This window comes from Perognathus longimembris, chromosome 12, assembly GCF_023159225.1.
Source record: "Perognathus longimembris pacificus isolate PPM17 chromosome 12, ASM2315922v1, whole genome shotgun sequence".
In the NCBI taxonomy this organism is placed as follows: domain Eukaryota; kingdom Metazoa; phylum Chordata; class Mammalia; order Rodentia; family Heteromyidae; genus Perognathus; species Perognathus longimembris.
The window spans coordinates 60,896,286-60,918,517 of NC_063172.1; positions in this window are offsets into that span (position 1 = coordinate 60,896,286).

Below are 22,232 nucleotides of genomic sequence, written 5' to 3' on the forward strand. Positions count from 1 at the left end.
GATCTTGATTAATGTACGGTTTAAAGGAGGCGGTGCATGACTATCTGTTGAACGTTATACTAATGACAATATTTTGTAGATCACCTGCCTTCCAGAGATTTCATAAGTCAAAAGAATGACAACTTTGTAAATGTTTGCTTTATATTCTTCAAATTGCAGGGAAGCTAAAGATGGGCCTGTTTTCTGGATTTATCGATCAGTACTTTAAACTTAAGGCAGCAACTGCTTGAAAGTAACAATACTTTTTTTTTCTTTTTTGGTCAGTTGTGGGGCTTGAACTCTGGGCCTGGGCGCTGTCCCTGAGCTCTTCAGCTCAAGGCTAGCACTCTACCACTTGAGCCACAGTGCCACTTCTATAACAATACTTTAGTAAAGATGAGAATATTGCTTACTTAGAGCAAAATAGATAAATGATAACATTTCTAAAAGAACACAACCCTCCTTACTACCTACAATTTTTATTGCGTTGGGAGCTTCTGCAGTTGCAAGAAAAAGAAAAGTAAACTCTGTGTGTGTGTGTGTGTGTGTGTGTGTGTGTGTGTGTGTGTGTGTGTGTGAAATCTCTCAAATCAAATCTGGAGGGAAGATTGAAAAGTGCAGCTTGGAAAAGTCAAGAAATAGTTGCTCCCCCAGAGTTTCTTCCACCTCTTTCTAGCTCACTTCTCTATCCTACGATGGTAATAATCCAAAAGTCGCATGAAGCAGCTCCTGGGGTCCTAGAGCTTCCCTCCCAGCAGAGGAGCTTCCGAAGTTTCTCTCCCACCCAGTGGAAGTAACCTTGGACACACGAGAAGTATAACTCTAAAGCTCTAAAGCGAACCTGAGATTGTACATGCTGGCTGGTACAAGGCCCTGGGTTCAACCCCAGGCACCATGGGTGAAAGGGAGAAAGAGCAAGAGCTAAAAGGTGATGGAGAAGGAGAGAGAAACTCCCCATCATCCCCAAACAATGAGTGCCTGCTTGCTGTAGGTGCTCCACCACTCCTCCCTTGAACCACACCCCAGCTCCTTCTTGCCTTTCGGGTATGACCTTTAACTTTGCCCCCACCAGCCAGGACCAGCAACCCTTCTATTTCTACCTCCTATGTAGTGGGGATATTAGGCATATCCATAATGCCCAGCAGGTAAACAAAATTTACAACTGAAACTTGCTTTATTATTCAGGTGTCAGGCAGAAATGGGTAGGACAGCAATAATTTTTCTGTGGTTTATCAAACACTTCAAATCAATAGTCGTGCTTGATCTGTGGGGAATTGATGACTTAATCACTCGCCAAATGATTATTCAATTAAGGACATAAATCTAAAGAGTTATAAGGCCTAGGGGTTCCTCTCAAAAGAGATGGACATCAGATCTATGCACTGTGCTCACACCTGTAGTCCTATAGACTTTTAAGGCAGAGATTAGTAGACTCTCTTTGCAGAAAGTTAGCAAGATCTTTTCTCAATGAATAAGCTAGATGTGAGACAGTACCTAAAAAAATAAGTAAGCAAAAAAAGTCTGGGGCATGGCTCAATGAGTAGAGCTTCTGTCTAACAAGTATGAGATCCTGAGTTCAAATCCCAGTACTGCTAATAAAAAGTAACATTCATGGAATGATTGTCATCCTAAAAACTCCCCAGAACAGCCAGAATTAGTAGCTCGTGCCTTTAATCCTATCTACCCAGGAAGCTGAGAGCTGAAGTTCAAAGCCAGCCCAGGCAGAAAAGCCTGTGAAATTTATTTCCAGTTATCCACCAAAAAACCACAAGTGGAGCAGTGGCTCAAGTGGTAGCACACTAACCTCAAACAAAAAAACTCAGGGATAGCACCTAGGCTCTGAATTCAAGCCCCAGGACTAGCATACACACACACACACACACACACACACACACACACACACACACACACACACCATCCAAGCACAACCAGAACCAGAACCAAGTCTAGGGACTAAGCACATAGAATGCTACTGAGAAAAGTTGCACCTTCCACACCAATACTAATAAGGCGAAGGGCAGAACACCAGAGCTGATACAGCTCTGCTGTTAGGACCTGGCTTTCAATACACGGCCCGCTGTGACCTGCAGAATCATGCACATGTGAGCTTAACATAGGTAGCTCCTTAATTTTGTAATGAAATGTATTACATATACAAAGTCATAATTACTTTGTGTGATGACACCATCAGAAGGGAGGTGACCTACAAAACGGTATTCTTATCTTGCCACCGTAGGCAGTTCTGTGGCCTAGAGCAGCAAAGTCAGAACAATACACAACCACAATATCTCTTCACATTTGTTCTACCTGCCCCTGACTGCAAGAGACAGGAAAAGCATTTTGAATTGATTAGGGCAAGAGATTTCTTCATTGTTTTCTAACTAGTTAAAGGTACAAAGGAGAAACAGTACTTGTTCCTAATTATGACTAGGTTTGAACAAACTGAGTATCTTTAATACGTTCTCATGTATTACTTTAGTTAAATATTATTACATAATAGCCACTAATGTTAGTTATAAGTGCCAGTAAATGTTTATTTCAAACACTGCCTAATAATTCCTCTGTCTACCTCAGTGAAAAATGTTCTTTGAGACTGGAAAGAAAACACTGTATAACTGCAAAACAAACTAATGGGGAGGATTGCCTTGAATATGCTCAAGTGGAAAGTGTTAGGATATAATCAAGAAAATGGCTTACTAATTTTTAGCAAGTAGAAACTATACTTCTTGTTTTCAGTATCATTTATTGTAATTTGCCATTAAGACTCAGAGTAACATAAATAGATGGCTAAGGTTATACTTTATTTCATCTTAATTAACTAGTAGTTCAGATTATGAAATATCTGTGTGTCCCAAATCTACATAAGTGCTATAAGGAAGTAGATGCCAAAAAGTTTGCAACCTACTAACACACACACACACACACACACACACACACACACACACACTCTCACGGCAATGGACAAGACAGCCAGTAGCCATAAAATGTTAAAGGAATAAAGAAAAGACTAAATCTATATGGAATGTGATCTTCTCAGAAACATGGAACAGCTTCTTGCAGACATTTGGTTTGGTAGGAAGACTTTTTTATGGAGATACGAACGTGTGAACTCAGCGTTTCATGCTTAGTAGGCAGGTACTTTATCACATCCTTTCTTCCCTTTATTTTCTCTGTAGTTATTTTGGAGACAGGACTCTTGCTTTTCCACCAGGCTAGCCTGCAACTGGGATCTCAGGCTCCTGTGTAGCTGAGCGGACGAGTGCCAGGTGCTTAGCTAGTGGTTGAGATATGATCTTGTGAACGTTTTCCCAGGATGACCTCAAATGACAACCCCTCCTTATCTTCTTCTTCTGAGTAGAATAACTAGGATTACAAGTGTGAACTGTTGGGGTCTGGCCTAAGAGAACCTTTTCAATTGAGAACCTTATGAATTTGCTACTAATCTACCTTCGATAATATAAATAAAATATTACTTTTTCTTCCAATAGACCTCAAACTTCAGATAGGTAGATACAGAGAGAGATAGGTATATTATGTCACGGCCTCACCAATTCAATTTTAATATGTTTATAGGGTGACTGATGTGCGTCTATAGCCCATAAAGTGAGAACTATCTCAACAGCAGATCTGTCAGCCCATATAAGGCCCAAAATGTCATTTGACAGGTCAGACATGTATGCTTCGCATAAGCTTCCCACAATGCACCTGCCTATATTGATCATTTTGTATGATCCACAAATGATGTTACCCAATGGCCCATGGCAAAACAAAGGCTCCCCACCCCTAGTAGATGTTGGTATAATTAGTGTCCTCCAAATACTTTACCCTTTTCAGATGGCTGAAATAAGGTGACAAGTATATGGAAAAGTTTGGTGGAATATGTTGTAAAGATACTGTCTTCCAGGTAACACTACACACTGATATACTGAAAGTAGCCTAACTTTGCCTGCTTCTCACGCTAGGTAAAATTGTGGCTGGCAGCTGCATTTTTACCAAGCTAATATAGAAACTCTAAGATGAGTTTAGAAAATCATTTACCTTAAGCTATGTTTTCCCACAAACTATCCTTTCAGAAGCAGGTATATTTCACATATCAAGATTTATAAGAGAGACTGTTATAGACATTTTTACTTCTTTGGATTGCAAATACTATATGCCACCTTATTGTATGAAGAAAGTCATCAGGTTTATATGACATTTATTTTCACTTAATAAACCCAGGCTGCTCATATCTCTATTTGATTGTAGAAATCTGAACAGACTATAAAAACAAATTTCTAGGATTAATAACTAAAAATATTACCACTAATTGAAGTGCAAGTATTCATTTCAATTAAAGAATGTCACAATATTTAGTTTATGTATCATAGCTACCAATTTAAATCTAATCAATGGCATAATTTATACTGAAGAGCAATTGGAAGCATTCAACATACTGTATTTAATGCTGGTCATTAGAAGTAATTGCAAATTTATCTTAGTATAAATATAATATATACTGTATTTTTTTATTTTGCTCATTTCCTATTGCATTACATGTTATTACTATTAAAAAACAAAATCTAGAAAAGTATCCTTATTTTATCAAATAGCCTCAGAGAAAGTTTAACTAGTTTAAGTCCCTGGGAAAAATCCATCTTTCATAAATAAACACATAAAGAGCAAAAGCTTCATAAATATTTAACATATACTTACTCAAGATTCTTAAATAAACTCGGTTATCTACAGTCTGATTTTTCTTTTTATGCCAATCAGTGCTTGTTAAAGCATCATTCAATTTGTCCCAAAGAAAAGTAAAAATCAGACATCTGATTGCAAATCTCTGACTCATCTCACAGGTCCTACTTCAAACACACCCTTCTTTGAGTGACAAAGAAGGTTAACATTGCCATGACTCATGAGGAAAATATGAATCCACTAGAATTTGGAATTGCAATGGCCCCCAAAGGATCATGTGATAAAGTCTTACCCCACAGCTTGATGCTATTAGCTGGAGGTAAAATCTTCAGGAAGTAAGGTGTAGGGGAAGGTCTTAGATAATAGAACAGTGGGAACCCTTGAAGATGACAGTGGGAACTTAGTCTCATCCTTGATCACTCTTTCATTTTAGCCATGAGGTAAGCAGACTTCATCTATATGAACTTCTTTTCTAAGCCAATGTATCACCACAGAACCAGAAGCAAGAGGCCTACCTACTATTGAAATGTACAAAATAATGGGCCAAAATAAGCCATTTCTCTTCTATAGCTGATTGTCTCAAGTGTTTTGTCACAGTAACAGAAAATTGACTAACACAGTACTCTTAAAATGACAGGGTTATAATGGTACCTCAGTGCTATGGTTTTCTTCCCCAATCAAGACACAATAAAGGGGCTGGGATATGGCCTAGTGGCAAGAGTGCTTGCCTTGTGTACATGAGGCCCTGGCTTCAATTCCCCAGCACCACATATACAGAAAACGGCCAGAAGTGGCGCTGTGGCTAAAGTGGCAGAGTGCTAGCCTTAAGCAAAAAAGAAGCCAGGGACAGTACTCAGGCCCTGAGGCCAAGCCCCAGGACTGGCCAAAAAAAAAAAAAGACACAATAAAAACAGCAGAAAAATCCAAACTGAGGTACGTTCTAGAGAACATCTGACCAGTGCTGCTTAGAACTGTCAAGGTCTCTAACAACATGAAAAATCTGCACTGTAGCTTGTACCTAAAGATGCTTCCAGAAGAAAAACTATGGTTATATCTAGACTAATAAATCCTTAACTTGAAAGAAAGTTTGCAGAGCTGTGAGCTAGAAGACTTGCTATGTAACAAATTTCATGAGTCTTCAGTTATTTTCTGTTCAAACAATATAGGAAATTTAGGTGCACAACTGCTTTTGTATTCTTTAATACAATTTGCTAAATGCCTAGTGTATACTGGATAGTTTCTTAGGTACTGTATTGAATAGAAAGTTAAATATTCTGTAATAAATTGAGGCAGAAACATTAGGCAGAAAATGTTAGATCATTCAGTCACTCCAGTAGTTCCGTAGAGTTTTGCCTTTCTTCCTTTTATGGCCCCCAAATCCTCAGTGTGTTATTCAGAAAAGATAAGAGTCAGAAGACTGTCAGAATTTTATCTCAAATGCATGGAAACCAGACCACTGATGAGAAATGTTGCAGCATCCAAACAGCATCAAAGAAAAGTCGGGGAGAACATTGGCTCAGCTAAACCTGTGGCCTGCAGAACAGAGTAACTCCCCTAACATGTCAAGACTTAGTTGTAGCATGGTGGTAAAAATGATATCCTAACTTGCCAGCCTTCAGCACTAGAATACAAACTTAGATGACTCTGATGTTGGAATTGTTAGAAACCAATTTAAAATCACTTGTTATGATCATGCACAAAGAAATGTAACACAATGGTAATGAACAGAAAGATTAGGGATCTCAGGAGAGAATTAAAACTGTGAAGAACCGTAGTACCAGAACTGAAAGACTTGTTCGATTAGCTAAATAGCAAACAATAAAATGGTTGCTTTTCTCATTCTAAAAATGAGAACCATTTGTTGTTAATGCTGAGAGCTCCTGAACAAATGAGACAATTTTAAAAGTTCCAAAACTTGATTAAGAAGGGCTAACAAGGGCTGGGGATGTGGCCTAGTGGCAAGAGTGTTTGCCTCCCATACATGAAGCCCTGGGTTCAATTCCCCAGCACCACATATGCAGAAAATGGCCAGAAGTGGTGCTGTGGCTCAAGTGGCAGAGTGCTAACTTTGAGCAAAAAGAAGCCAGGGACAGTGCTCAGACCCTGAGTCCAAAAGCTCCAGAACTGGAAAAAAAAAAGAAGGTCTAACAAGGAGAGGAGAAGAAAGAAGAAGAAGAGGAGAGAGTGGAGGAAGAGTGGAGGAAGAATAAAGAAGAATAAGACCAAGAAAAAAAAAACAAGAAGAAATAATAGTGGCAGAAAACTCAAAGATGATAAAAGTTATATATTTTCAGGTTTATAGACCTAACAATATCTACAACCTGCAAGCAGTATAAATTTAAAGAAATAGGTACTTGAGCACTCCACAATCAAATTGCTCCAAAAAATAATAAGCTAATATCAACCATTTGAGCATCAGTAGTTTATGCCTATAAACTCCCAGCTATTCAGGAGGACGAGACCTGGAAGATCATGATTTAAAACCATCCCAGGCAGAAAAGGAGAAAGGAAGGGGAGAAAAAAAAGGAAAGAGGGAGGGAAAGAGAGAGGGAGAAAAGAAGGAAGGAAGGAAGGGAAGAAAGAAGGAAGGAAAGAGAGAAGGGAAAAGAAACAAAGCAAAGGAAGGAGCTGAAAACAAGTTTGGTCATAGAAATAATTAAATTGATTGTCCATGGAATAAATATTCCAATTAAAAGGAATATATAAGAACTGAGAGTATAGTTGAGTAATAGAACACTTGTCTAGCATATGTGAGGCTCAGCATTCAAACTCAGATACACAAAAAGAAGAAATTATCAATAGATTCTAAGTCAACTATTTGTTGTATACAGAAAATACATATAGTTATCCTAAGTGTGCTATAGTGACCAAAAAATAAAAAAGACCTCAAGAGAATGATAATTATCAAAGACACAGAAGGTATTTTAGAATAATAAAAGGAACAACTCATCAGAAAGACTTTGTAATCATAAATGTGTATGAACCTAATAACTAAGCCTCAAACATGACAAAAATAAAAGCACATGGCAAAAGTAAAATGATACTGCAACCAAACTATTTTAATGCATCAAGACAGATTATGTACAGACAGCCAGTAACCATGAAAAGATCATCAACAGATGACATTGGAGGAGAAATTATTGATCAAATTTGAGAGTATAATGGAAGATATATTTCAATATGTGAGACATTAAGAATTTTATACTTAAGGTCTTTGCTTGCAGGAAGCAGGGTCCCCAGTGCTGTAGTAAAATGAAGCAGAGACTCAGATGACCAGCAATAAGAGCAGTCAGAGCTGGGAGTATAATTGGCTTCTAAAGATTCTTCCTGAGGAAGATGAGAATTATCAAGTTCTTGATGACAAAATTAGAGTTTGGGATAACTGATGAAGAATCTGAGGTGGAATTAGCAATATGTATGTAGATCATTATTCAAACAAAATAAAAGGTAATTGTTCTCTCTGGGTGATTTGGGGGCCTTCCAAAGGCAGATGCTGCCACTGCATGGTTTGAAACAATACTGTATTAGGCTCCACCTGCCCTTGGCTTTAGCATATTTGCAGTAGTGGAAACAACAAATATGACCATGACTAAAATGACAATGAAGTTACTTAGAGAATGGGTGGGGGGACTGGACAAAGTAATAAGAGCTAAATCCTTAGCTTTTAAATGAAAGGATAAATAGGAATTGCTAAAAAGCATTTTAAAGCTTCAACATCTAGATAGAAGTAAAAAAGTATGACTGAAATTAAAGATTAATGTCAGCAACCTCAGAGGTAAGTGAGAAATTATGTACCTTGAAGAGAATCTTCTCAGAAGAAGTAAAAATAGCCAATAGACACCTAAAGAAATGTTCAACACAAAGGAAATGCAAATTCAAACACTGAGATTCTAAATCATCCCAATTATTGTAGCCATTATCAAGAAAATAAGCAGCAGCAAATGCTGGCCAGGAGATGAGCAAAAGGGAACTCTACTAGAGTGTATGTGGAGATGCAAACTTGTCCAATCACTCTGGAAAGCAGTAGAGAGGTTACTCAAAAATTAAAAAAAGAACTACCCTATGGTCTAGCAATTCCACTCCCAAGTATTTATCCCAAAATTAACAAACCAGGATACGGTAAAGCCACAGCACAAACATGTTCAAGGTTTGGAGTCATCCCAGATGCCCCTCAATAAGCAAATGGATCAAGAAAAGGTGGTATATATACACAATGGAATGTTACTCATCCATTAGAAAGAATAGTATTGCACCATCAGTAAAGAAACATAAAGAATGTAACTGTAACCCCTCTGTACTTCTCCTAGACAATAAAAATTTGTAATAAAAAAAGAAACATAAAGACCTGGAAAAAATTATGTTAAGAGAAGTATGCCAGGCCCACAGAGACAAGGATTGCATAATTTCCCTCATATGTGGAAGCATGATTTAGGTTATAAACTAATAAGTAAATACATTAGGTGGTTTGTAAGTGTAGACAAATGTATTAACTGGAATACGGTAGATTGAAGAGAGAAATCAAATTGTGTAATTCCTTAGAAGGACAAAGTCAAACACAAAGTTCAGTAAAATATACTCTAGAAGCGAGGCTCTGGTGGCTCACACCTCTAACCCTTGATACTCAGGAGGCTGAGATCTAAGGATTGCAGTTTGAAGCCAGCTCAGGCAGGAAAGTATGTAGGATTCTCATCTCCAATTAAATCATAGAAAAAGCCAGAAGTGATGCTGTGGCTCAAGTGATGAAGTGCTAGTCTTGAGCAAAAGGATCTCAGCACCCAGGCCTCAAGCATTAGGACCAGCAAAAAAGTGGGGGAGTGGGGTCATAGGGAAGGTAGAGAGACAGTCAGATAAATGAAGAGAAGTAGGGAAGAATACATGGAGAATTTAATATATATCCTACAAAATTAACAAAAGTGAGGGTAGGGGCATGTTGGAAGGGATAGTGAGAATGTTGAAAAGGATGACATTGATCAAGATGCACTGTATTCATAAACTCTTAAGGACAACTCCTTTGTACAACTACTTAAAGATAATAAAATATTTTAATATAACATCTTAAATGTTAAAAATAATTAAAATGATGTAGCTGACTATTATTATGAGAAACTTATACCTTTCTTAGTAATAAGGCCCCAAACAATTGACCTAAAAATAATTAAGCCATTCAATGTCATGAAGTTTCTGAATCATATATTGTGAATATTATATTTTTATCCTCATTTTAAATATGAAAATCATTGTTCCATTTTTTGTGCACATGTGTATGTGGACACACACACACGTAAGTGCTGGGTCTGGGGCTTGAACTCAGTGCCTTGCAATCTTGCACTCACGGCTGACACTCTAGCACTTACACCTCACTGCCATTTCAGGCTTTTCAACTGGTTAATAGGTGGTAAGAGTCACAAGGACCTTCCTGTCTAACCTGGCTTCAGACTGATCCTCAGATCTCAGCATTCTGAGTAGCTAGGATTACAAACATGAGACATGGGTACCAGGCTCATCATTCAATGTTTTTTTAAAATAAATAAGAATTATCCATATAAGTACCATTATATAGAAATAGCTGATATATGTATAGGAAGCCATTGAGATTTGTTACTATGGCTACTGTTTTATTAAAGAGTGAAATTCAATGATAAACGACAAATGACAGAAAAGATTTAATTAAAATAATTCAGCTTCTCTTACTGCTTGCTGACTTATTTTAGCCAGATATTAAACTGCAAATAATAATAATTTGTCTGTACTGCATATACAGGATACCTTAGCTATTCATTCATGTGATATATTATTAATCATGCATCCCCACCTATATGAGGATATAAATAAATGCTCAATAACAGTTAAAAATATCAAGGAAAGTCTAAGGAAACAACACAATTCAGACACTTGATGAATAAATGAAACTCAGCATTCTACAGGGAATCCTAGAATTGAAAAAGAACTCTAGGGAAAATTTTAATAAGATATGAATTCAATATGAACCTCGGTAAATAATAATGTATTAGTACTGGCTCATTAGTTGTGACAAATATGTCCCAGTAATGTAAAATAGTAATATTAGCAGAAAGTGTGTAACGAGTGAGTGGGTGGAAATTCCTTTTATTGCCTCTGCAATGTTTAGTATATTGAACATTCTTGCAAAATAGAATGATTGTTTCAGGCTGAAAATCAAACCAAGGGATAATCATGGAGAAAGTATAAATATTTAAGACCTAATAACCTAAAATGATCACTATCTATAAAGAGGTCTAGAAACTGATTATTGAAAGAAATAAAAACTAGAAAAGTAAACACTAAAACACATACAGATATCCCATGAATATGAAATTGCATTAAGCCTTACTAGTGACCAATGAAATACAATGAATGTGATCACATTTTATCCACCAAGATATGAATTGATTACATTAAAGAAATATCACTGGTTTGCTGGTTGGGCAGATATATCTATTGAACGATGCTACAGCACAAAAATATTAAAATAAAATAAATATGCTCAAGATGTCATCATTCCTTCATCTCTTGCAGCTCTGATTCTTTTACACTGATTAGTTCTCCCCTTACACATATTAAATATTAAGCATATTTTTGTACTTATTTGTAAGCAGAGTGATTTTTGGTGGCATTTGGTTTTTGAATATCGGGCCTCACACTTGTCTGTCAGAGGCATAATCTTTTTTGCACTGGATATGTTTGATAGAGTTTCACTTACTACCCAGACTGGGTAGTATATTGCTAGACTGAGATCTACTTATTTGGGGGCTTGTAGTTGTTTTAGTACTTTGTACGTGTAGCTAGGCTGTCAGGAAACACCCCACCATACCTAGCATCATCCACTGAGACAATCTTTAGGACTTTTCTGCCCAGGCTGACCTGGAACCATGATCTTCCCACTTTCAGCCTCCCACTGGGCTAGTATGAGAGGTAAATGCCACTGCATCCATCCATGGATTATGGAGGATTCTCATGAACTTTTCTAGTTTTGAAATATCCTACTCTCATTCTCAGCCTCCCAAGTAGAAGCAGAAGTAGAGTACCTTGTGATTTATAGGCCCTTGGCCATTAGTTTTACATTGCTGAGTATTAAATTTGGCTGTTTTCCTTTAACGAGAATGTGACTTTGCTCTGTTACCTTTGTATGCACATCATATTGTCCTTTAAGGCTTATTGGTGTTCATCTAGCCTGGAGCAATTCTAGATCTAATTTGAGCACAAAATGGTGACCCTTCTGAGAAGTCCACACACAAGGTTTCTTTGATCTAGTTATCCACTGGTAAGAATGTGAATTATCCCGCTGTTTCCTGGTGACTCTTGCCCCAGTTTACAAAGGTTAGCTCCTCTATGAGAATAAGAGTATTTTTAGCCAGACTCAATAGAGATCATCTGTGATTTTAGCTCTGTGTGGAACTTTCTTCCTGTCCTTTTGTCTTGTACTCTGCCTCATCATTCACAAACTGTTTGTGCCTCCACCAGTCAGCAAATCACCAGTATCTTTTGAGTTATCTCCTTGTCTCCCTGCACTGTAACCTGAGAACTGCCTCTCAGTAGTACATTGGGATGATGTTGGGATGCAAACATCATTCCCTTCCCTCAGGAATCACAGTCTAGTTTCCTACATTTTATAGAAATAAAGCAATCCTTAAAGTATTTTACCTTTTTCATGATCAAAAGTTGAAGTCCTGTCTACTTTATTTATTTTTTAGTAATTAATAATTCAAACGCTTTCTAAGCTTAAGGTTACTTAAATAGCATACGCAACCAGGTATGTATCTCCAAAATATAAAATAGTCACCAATTATTTAAGTCTAGCAAAGCCTCTCTACAGGCAATATTAACAGTATTATCTTAGTTGAGTAAATATATTCTTTCAAATAAGTAAGTGATTTTTAAAATATATCATAATGTCCGTTTATTCATTTGCTCACCAATACCTTTCTAAGTACTGCTAATGTCTATGTCTGACTTTTTTTGTTTGTTTGTTTGTTTTGGCCAGTCCTGGGCCTTGGACTCAGGGCCTAAGCACTGTCCCTGGCTTCTTCCCGCTCAAGGCTAGCACTCTGCCACCTGAGCCACAGCGCCCCTTCTGGCCGTTTTCCATACTTGTGGTGCTGGGGAATTGAACCAAGAGCTTCATGTGTAGGAGGCAAGCACTCTTGCCACTAGGCCATATCCCCAGCCCCTATGTCTGACTTTTTAATAAAGGAATTTGCTACATTTTGGAGTCCTGAAGGGAAAGAAAACTAGTGTTTGACACTATCAAGTGTGAGGACTACACTGTGGGTTTCATGTGTGTGCAACAATAGCTAACTCTACAGATAAGGATAGAGGAGCACTTAGTCTAGGTCACACAGCTGAGAGTCCATTGTGATTCTGACTGCAACTTCAAACTCCCACAAGCCATGATGTTTGCTATAGTGACCACCCTATTCATTGCAGTGACAGCACTTCCAACATGATAGGAGAGTAGAGAACTTAGAGCTACAAAGGCTGCCTGCCAACCAGCAGTCTCATAGACATGCAATGGAGAGAGCACTGAACTCAGCAGGGCATGACTTCTAATAGCATATCACCATTGGTAAAATTGGCATGGCCGGGTAAGCTTCAGTTTTCCCTCCACACACCAGATATTAAACAGTTCTGTGAAAATTTAAAGTCCTCTGTGTGTAAAAAAAGTAAATGCTTTATGTAATGCCTAGGAGCTTTCTTAAACAATCAAATTCTAGGACAAAACTATGAGCATCCAAATCTCAAATCTCCCTCTATTCCACCCTACCCTATCATTTGTCTATATTACCCTTTTACTCCCTCAAACATTCGCTTAATTACCTAGCTGCTATCATAAAATACTCAATGATGAGTTCTGACACCTGCATGAATAAATGTACCGTGTGTGCTGGAGGTTGCTTGCTGTTCCCAGTTAGGAAATAATTAGGAAATCTTATCAGTGGTGATCTGGATGGGCAGGGATTAAAGGTTGGTCATTTCTATTTCCAAATGACAATCTGTTACTTGTCACTTCTTGAATTCAAGTCATTCATATCAGCCTGATAGTTGGCACTTTAAAGGATAGATATTTCTCTGTTTTTTTTTCATCAGATTTTTTTTTTTTGCTATTTCCAAGTAAAGTATTACAAGAATGCAATAGGTGCATACATCCTCCAAGAAATCACAGTGGAGGTGGTATTAAAAGAATGAGATGTTGACTGGCTGTACCATGGGGAGGGGTACAAAAAGGGTGGAGTAACTAAAGGCAAGAGAAAGAAATTTTGAAAACTTGGCAATACCACCAAAGCTGGAAAAAAATGAAGAGAGTTTTTACAAAAATTTAACCCTATACCAGGAGGAATAATATAGTTTTAACATTGTACAATACTTTGTACTATAGTACCATTTTTTTCTACACATGTTAGGAAAGTTCTCATGTAGGTAAAAAACATGTATTATGACATCTTAGAATAAAAGCAATCTAAATGACTATCAAGTAAGGAATCAATAAGTAAGTAAAACATAAAAATAAAATATGATAGTGTTCATATAAATTCCAAAATAATATACTGATCGAAAAAAGTCAAGATAGCTGATACTTATATCATTCTAAATGAATGGATAAAAATATACAATTAGCATGCAGTCGCACATATATGTATTTAGATGAATGGAAAACTCCATGTTTATAAGAACTATATCTTCATAGTAAAGTAGTAAAAGGGGACTTCCTAAACAGAGTAAAATACAACAGTTCCATTTTAGTTTTGCTGGTGATAACTCTTAGTAATGGGAAAATGGGTATTTCTAACTGTATGGTCATCATCTTCACCTTCTTTATATTTGAAATTTATTGTTCAAAATAAAGTTAAAATAAGAATATTCTTAAAGAAGAATTCATCAGTAACATCTGGAATCTTATACGCTTTTTGCTTTGCTTTGTAATACAGTCTCAAAGCTAGCCTTGACATCTAGATCCTCCAGCCTGTTTCCTAATATATATATATATATATATATATATATATATATATATATATATCATATTTGCAACATTATTTACTTGGCTTATAGTCATTTTTGAAACATCACTGATTCCATATCCCCTTACAATAATTTTATGGACCCCTCCACTCCTTCCCATCAGTTTGTGGGAATAATAATATAGCAAGAACATTTGACTTGTACATTTGAAATGTAGATGATTAAAATAAATAGAAGATAACTATACAGGCATGTGTAGTATACACCAAAAAAAAAGTCTTTTCTGACCTAGAAATTAATCCAGAAAGCTTCATTTTTTTACATGACAAATGGCGGAGCTGAGATTCAAACCCATCTGCTTGGTTCCGAAGCTTGCACTGTTCTACTTCCCATTGCCTTGTGAACATTGAATTTTGTACATAATACTAGCATGAGTAAAAGTCAAATCTTAAGCTTCAGAAAAATCACTTTTTGGTATTACATTGGCAAAGTGTGCCTGCACGCACATGCGTGCACACACACACACATACACACAGAGTCATTCTTCAGTATCCTAGAGAGACTGTTCTCACCATTTCTTGAGTACTGAAACCCAAAGGTGCTCAAGTCCTTTTTAGAAAATGGTATGTTACTTGCACACAATCTATTCAAATCTACTTATTCAGTCTATTCGTGTCCATTTAAATAATCCACCTAAAATAATCTTAAGGGGCTGGGGATATAGCCTAGTGGCAAGAGTGCCTGCCTCGGATACACGAGGCCCTAGGTTCGATTCCCCAGCGCCACATATGCAGAAAATGGCCAGAAGCGGCGCTGTGGCTCAAGTGGCAGAGTGCTAGCCTTGAGCGGGAAGAAGCCAGGGACAGTGCTCAGGCCCTGAGTCCAAGGCCCAGGACTGGCCAAAAAAAAAAAAAAAAAAAAAAAAAAAAAAAAAAATAATCTTAAGATTAATTATAATACTTAGTACAATGCAAATATCATAACTTGTTGCACTATGCTACTCAGGAAATAATGACAAGCAAAATGTAGATATTCAGTACAAATGTACGTTTTTGCAGGGCTGAGGATAGATCCCAGGATATTTTTTATGTTAGACAAGTTCTCTACTCTGAGCTACATCCGCATCCCACAAGTAACTTTTCCTAATATTTCCAGTTCGTAGATGGTTGAATCTGTGTCCCATTTTTCTAAATTGAATGAAAAGAAAAAGCAGGGCAGATGTAACTCAAAAGTACTTGTATATTACTGAAGAAAAATGATGTGGTTTTTAACCTTACAGTGTTCCCTGCCAGAGAGTTAAGCAATGGAACTGCCATTCTTACTCAAGACAACAAATGCTAACCAAATCCATTAGGAGGTTTTCCTGTCAGGTCTTGAATCTATACTGAACTGTGAGTATCATGGGAGAAGCCTCTTGGCTCTATTCTCAACGGTTGCTCTTCACTAGTGCCTGATACACAGGAGTATTACAAATATTTGTTAAATAAGGGGATACCAGTGGTTGAAGGAGTTTAGTTCCTTTTATATCCTATGTTATACTGGGATATTTGTTCAGAAACCAAGATCAGTTTAAGAATCAGTATAACCCTAGAGCACAGGAGACTTTAAACATGGTGCTCACCCTCTCACATTCATCACTTCAAGCACGACCACTTCTGATCTTTCATCTGTGCTCAGTGATGGACACAACAAATGGCATGTGCATTTCACTTTCACTTGCACTTATTGAATTACCACCACATATTTGATGTACAAGCCATCATTATGATAAGTTTACCTATAAGGATACAAAACATTCTTGCAGGACTCAGACTGGTCTAAACAAAACAAAACAGAAAGATGAAAAGAGAAATAAGTTTGATTTCATACAACTAAATGTCCAGGGCTACATCCAGGTAAGGTAAAATGTGATTGCTCAATGTAAATTCCATAAATAATCATTGTGCTCCCTTATTCTGCGAAGTTTCTTCTCTATGAGTTGAAATTTTTCATAGGGCAGGTCATATCTGAATTACTAGCATCCTTACAGCTCGTGATGCTAGAGAACACCTATTAATCCCTTATTCCACAAAGCTCCACACATTTCTCAGATTAATCTAATTTGTGTCATGTGTCCATCTCACACTGATCATTGTGGTCAATGTACCTGACTATTTAGGTAACTTCTGCCTACGTCAGTCATATCAGGAAGACATAATCTATTAACAACCTAGTTTGATGGCAGAAAAAAAAGTTCCTAACAGAAAATTGCTAAGTGAACAAAATATCCATGATAACCAAGCTCAGAAAATTCACATAACTGCATAACTAGGAAATTCTATAACCACTAGTAGGCTCACTCTTGAATGCATGCCACATTAACTTTGCTGACTAAATAAGTCTCAGCCTCTATTCTAAACCCCAAACCTATGTCCTTTCCATTTGAGGGATAGCCTTTCTCAATGTTAAATAGCCACATATACTTAATGACGAGGATTCACCATAGAGTGACAGAAATCTGAAACACTATGGTAATTCTTGCTCCATGATGCTCCTCTTTACAGCTGCTTCTCACTAGTCTTAGTGGTAAGGATCTAGTAACTGATCTTGCTCATATTCTGAAAATCAAAGTTTCTATGCCCTCAGCCCACCAGTTTAGCTCAATATGGATGATAGACTTTGTTTCCTTAAGAGACAAGAAACAGAATCATTATGCTGTTAGTATGTCTATGTCTTTCACCTATTCCATTTCGTCCATCCTTTTTCTCTGATTCTACCCGTGAAGAATTCTTGCTTTGAATTAGTGAGAAAATAAATGAGTAGTATCTAAAGCATTTTCAATTCTCTGATCAAAAATGATTTTTACACTCCTTTCAGAATAAAATTGAGGTAAATCAAAAAAGCACCAAGCATTAACATAAATGGAAGCATTTCCATGTATGTTGTGACAGTAAGACATTTTCATAGTATCAACAGATGAACAGCTTTATTTTAAATGTTCTCAGATTCTGCCCAAGCTCCACTTGGGCAGAATTATCCTGCTCCACTACAGAAAGAAAAAAAATGGAGATGTCTTTCTTTATTGTCTAGGGTTCTTACAGACAGACTCAAGCATCCTGTTGGGTGATGAGGTACACAGGGCTTTCATTGACAGTAATGGGAATGCTTAGAGGTACGAAACAGGCTCCATGTTTTTAAATGCTTGGGTGAAAATTCCCACAAAGCTGGGAAGAGCCCTTTTGTTTTATGCAGCTATGTTTGCTGTGGCGAGACTTTGATTACAAATCACAGTAGGCTGTCCTTTTAAGACAACTCATGCATCCAGTCACTTCAGAATGCTATGCCAAAACATCTATTAGGGGAAACCAGTGTGATGCCCCTGCACGGTTTACTGCTCCACCATGAAGGCCGAGGAAGGCTTTCAGCAAGCTCTTGTTAGAAATGTTCTTGTTAAAAGAAAAACGCAGCCAGTTGAAAAACTACTTGGGACCTCTTTTTCTGATAGGTTCAAAGTAAGAGAAAAATAATAAAAATATTTATATTTGCAAAAACTGAAGAAATTCCTCTGAAATATGCATGCACTAATGTTTTTCACTCTTTTTTCACATTGACTTCTAAATAAGAAAAAGTACTACAAAGCTTACTAAATGACTATGAAACAGGAAGAAAATTAATATTTTAAAGAACCAATGAGAGTGGGAATGTAGCTTAGTGACAGAGTGCTTGCCTAGCATTCCCTAGGTTCAATTCCTCAGCACCACATAAACAAAAAAAGCTGGAAGTGGGGATGTGGCTCAAGTGGTAGAGCGCTAGCCTTGAAAACAGAGAGGCTCAGGGACAGAGCCCAGGCCCTGGGTTCAAGCCCCAGGACTGTAAAACAAACAAAAAAAAAAAACAAAGCCAATGACTCTTGAGGGAAGGGGTGGGTAGGATGGTTGGGTGAGACTGTTGAAAGGAGTGACACTGATCAAGATGCAGCCTAGCAGGTAGACCCTAAGGAAAAAAATCTATTACTGAAAAATAAAATGAACTCCTGGCTTTTATTTTTTACCTACACATACCTTTATTTGTGGGAAGTCTAAGGACACTCATGCAGTATCTCTGCCTGAAACTGTCCAAATAGCCACAGTTGCTTCAAGGAAGCAAGGCCCATCAATTCCAGTGTGATTGCTCCCTGACACTTGAAGAGTCAGCCACTCACATAGCAAAGTCAAATCAAGAAAGAAGGGGCAAGCAGCCCCTGATAGAGTTCTCAGCTTCCAAATGCTGTACCAGCCCTACTCAGGGCTTTGACATCTTGGATCTGTCATGCTGCTTCCTGTGTGGACTGCTTTACACGTGACCTTCGCAAGTAATGAGCTTTCATGTTTTTTGTTTTTTTTTATTGTCAAGGTGATGTACAGAAGGGTTACAGCTGGGTTACTACATATTATCTTGTAAGTGTTGCTGTTGCTTTGGTCCGCCATTTACCCTTTGTCTCACCATTCTGATGTGATGCTTTCATGGGTTTTCAACTTGAGAAAGCCTCAGTTCTCTCTCTGTCTCTGAAGAAGGGCTTTAGTTCTTTATGCAAATAGCTTCAACTTCTCCCTATAGCTTCCTGGCTAGAGAATAGGTAGTCAAGATCACAAAACACCTGCAGCAAAGCAACAGTCTAGCGGCCTACATTTGCATCTTTAAGATGGTTCTACCAGTGATTCTAAAGCATGATTCACCCTGCAATGATTCTCTCTGCCTTACTAAAGAAAAATTGGGCATAGTTAACTTTTTTGTCTGCATCAATAGAAAGTAGCATACAAATTGTGTAATACATTGTTTTTACTTCCCATTTCAAGACTATGCTCTCAGTCATCTTTCATGTTCTTTAGAAAATTTCCATATTCAGGCACAATTCTAAGGAATGCATTTCCTTTTCAAGCCTTGTCTGACCGGAGGAATCAAAAAAAAAAAGAGGGGAGGGGCATCTCCAGGGGTGCTGCTTTGCACAGTAATATTTTTCTCCTCAAAACCTGAGCACTACCAACAGCAAAAGATATAGTGATAGATCCACTGCAGTTCGTGCAGAGGGCCCTGTATAGAACAGTTGGGCTGTAGAATTGTTCTCCTGGAGAAAGGAAAAGGGTGCATAAAAACAGAAGCAAGTTCAATACTGTCAGCAGGAACTGACAGAGCAGCTCTGGCCCACTGTCTGTGACACTGCTTCCTCCATCCATGAAGACCTGGGCCATCAACGATCACTAGGAGCAAGAGCATGGAACCACAGAATTGGTGTACTCCAAGTTATAACTGAACCAATGCAGGTCATACAAGACAAGTGAGGAATGCACCAGACTATTCTTCAATCTCTAAATGTAAATGTAAATGGCACAAGAGTTTGATGCTTGCTATTGTGTCATATTGCTATTAAGAGTTAAGGAGGAAGTGGAGCTGTGGCTCAAAGTGGTAGAGTGCTAGCCTTGAGTGAAAAGGACAGAGCCCAGGCTCTGAGTTCAAGCCCTGCTAACAACAACAACAACAAAGACATAATGAATTAAAAAAGAGTTAAGGAAAACCCACAGGAAGCTAGATTTTGCTTATAAACTTATAAGTAAATACATCGCATGGTATCCAAATGTACACAAATGTATCAACTGAAATATGGCAGATTCAAGGGGGAACTAAAATTGTGTAATTCCTTAGAAAAGCGAAGTCAACGTTCAAAATAAACACCAGGAAGTAGGTAGTGAAAGAGGTGGAGTGGAATCAAGGGAAGGAGTAGATGAATGAAGAAGATATATATATACACAGTATATATATATATATATATATATATATATATATGTGTGTGTGTGTGTGTGTGTGTGTGTGTGTGTGTGTGTGTGTGTGTGTCTGTGTGTGAATATATATCCTACAAATATATATATTCAAATATATATTCTACAAATATATATATTCTACAAAATCAAGAAGAGTGAGGAATAGTTTGGGGAAGGTAGGGATGGGTGAGAGTTTTGAAAGTAGTGACTTTGATTAAATGCCTTTTATTCATAAACTGCTTTGCCAAATAACAACTCCTTTGGACAACTACTTAAAGGAAAAGAAAAGCCAGCTCTTACTATTCTGATCCAAGAATGATAAGTTGTATCTAGACCTCATCACTGTTTGTTGGCCTAGATGAAATGAATGATCTAGGAGGATAAAAAGATTTTGTATTCTTTTGGCCATGAATCCTGAAGTGCTGAGAAGCTGACCACAGAGGTGTGCATACTGTAAAGTTTCCAGAAATAGCACCGACTGGATTGACTGTCCACTCGCTGCCTGGCAAGTCACAGGTCTTACATTGTGGAAGCAATAGCACTAATTGAAACAGTATAGTTACACCTCTGAACGGATAAACAAGCAAACAAACAAAAGCGCTGGATGTGAAGAACTGGACAGAAAGGATCACAGAAGCTCAAGTATAGATCTCCATTAGGTGAATTAGTAAAAGCCTAATAGAATTAGGAGAAGAGGGTGAGAAAGAGAGAAAGGGGAAAATATTCAAAGAAATAATGCCTATCATTTCCAAATAAAACATTTTCTATCTATTCAGAGAATTCCAAGTAGTATAAAAGATTTATACCTAAACACATCATAATAAGAATACTAGGATAGGGGAAGAAAAAAAATATATTTTTTTTTTGCCAGTCCTGGGCCTTGGACTCAGGGCCTGAGCACTGTCCCTGGCTTCTTTTTTGCTCAAGGCTAGCACTCTGCCACTTGAACCACAGCACCACTTCTGGCCATTTTCTATATATGTGGTGCTGAGGAATCGAACCCAGGGCTTCATGTATACGAGATGAGCACTTTACCACTAGGCCATATCCCCAGCACAGAAGAAAAATTCTTAAGCTAAAGAAAAACAATGTATTATGTAGAAAGTAAGTTCTTACAGTTGACATCTCACCAGAAACAATAGGGACCAGAGGGTGGTAGAATGGCATTTCAAAAAAATTATGAAGAATCATATCCCTTAAAGCAATGTTTTGCAAATAAAGGTCAAATAAAGACATTCCAAATAAAAACCAGAGGATTTGTTGTTAGCAGACTTGCCTCACAAGAAATATCCCAGTGATCCCAGACATTAATTTGAATCTATACCAAGAAAGGTGTGCCAATAAATGTAATTACAAAATTATAAAATAATGTAAGTATGTATTTCTTACTTCTCTATTGACAAAGTAAATATATGCTTACACCAAGAACATACACAGATATAACAAAATTCCCAGTAACAGAACAGAGTTGATAAATGAGAACACATCAGTACCAAAGCAAGAACATAATACCAGCTGGAAACTTGAATTCACAGGACCAAATGAAAACAACCAAGAATGGTAAATAAAAAGAATAATGAAAATAGGTGCTGGTGGATCACACTACTAATCCTAGCTACTCAGGAGGCTATGATCTGAGGATTATAATCCAAAGTCAGCCGAGGCAGGAAAATCCATGAGACTGCTATTTTCAATTAACCATCAAAAATCCAGATGTAGGGGCTGGGGATATGGCCTAGTGGCAAGAGTGCTTGCCTTGTATACATGAGGCCCTGGGTTCAATTCCCCAGCACCACATATACAGAAAACGGCCAGAAGGGGCGCTGTGGC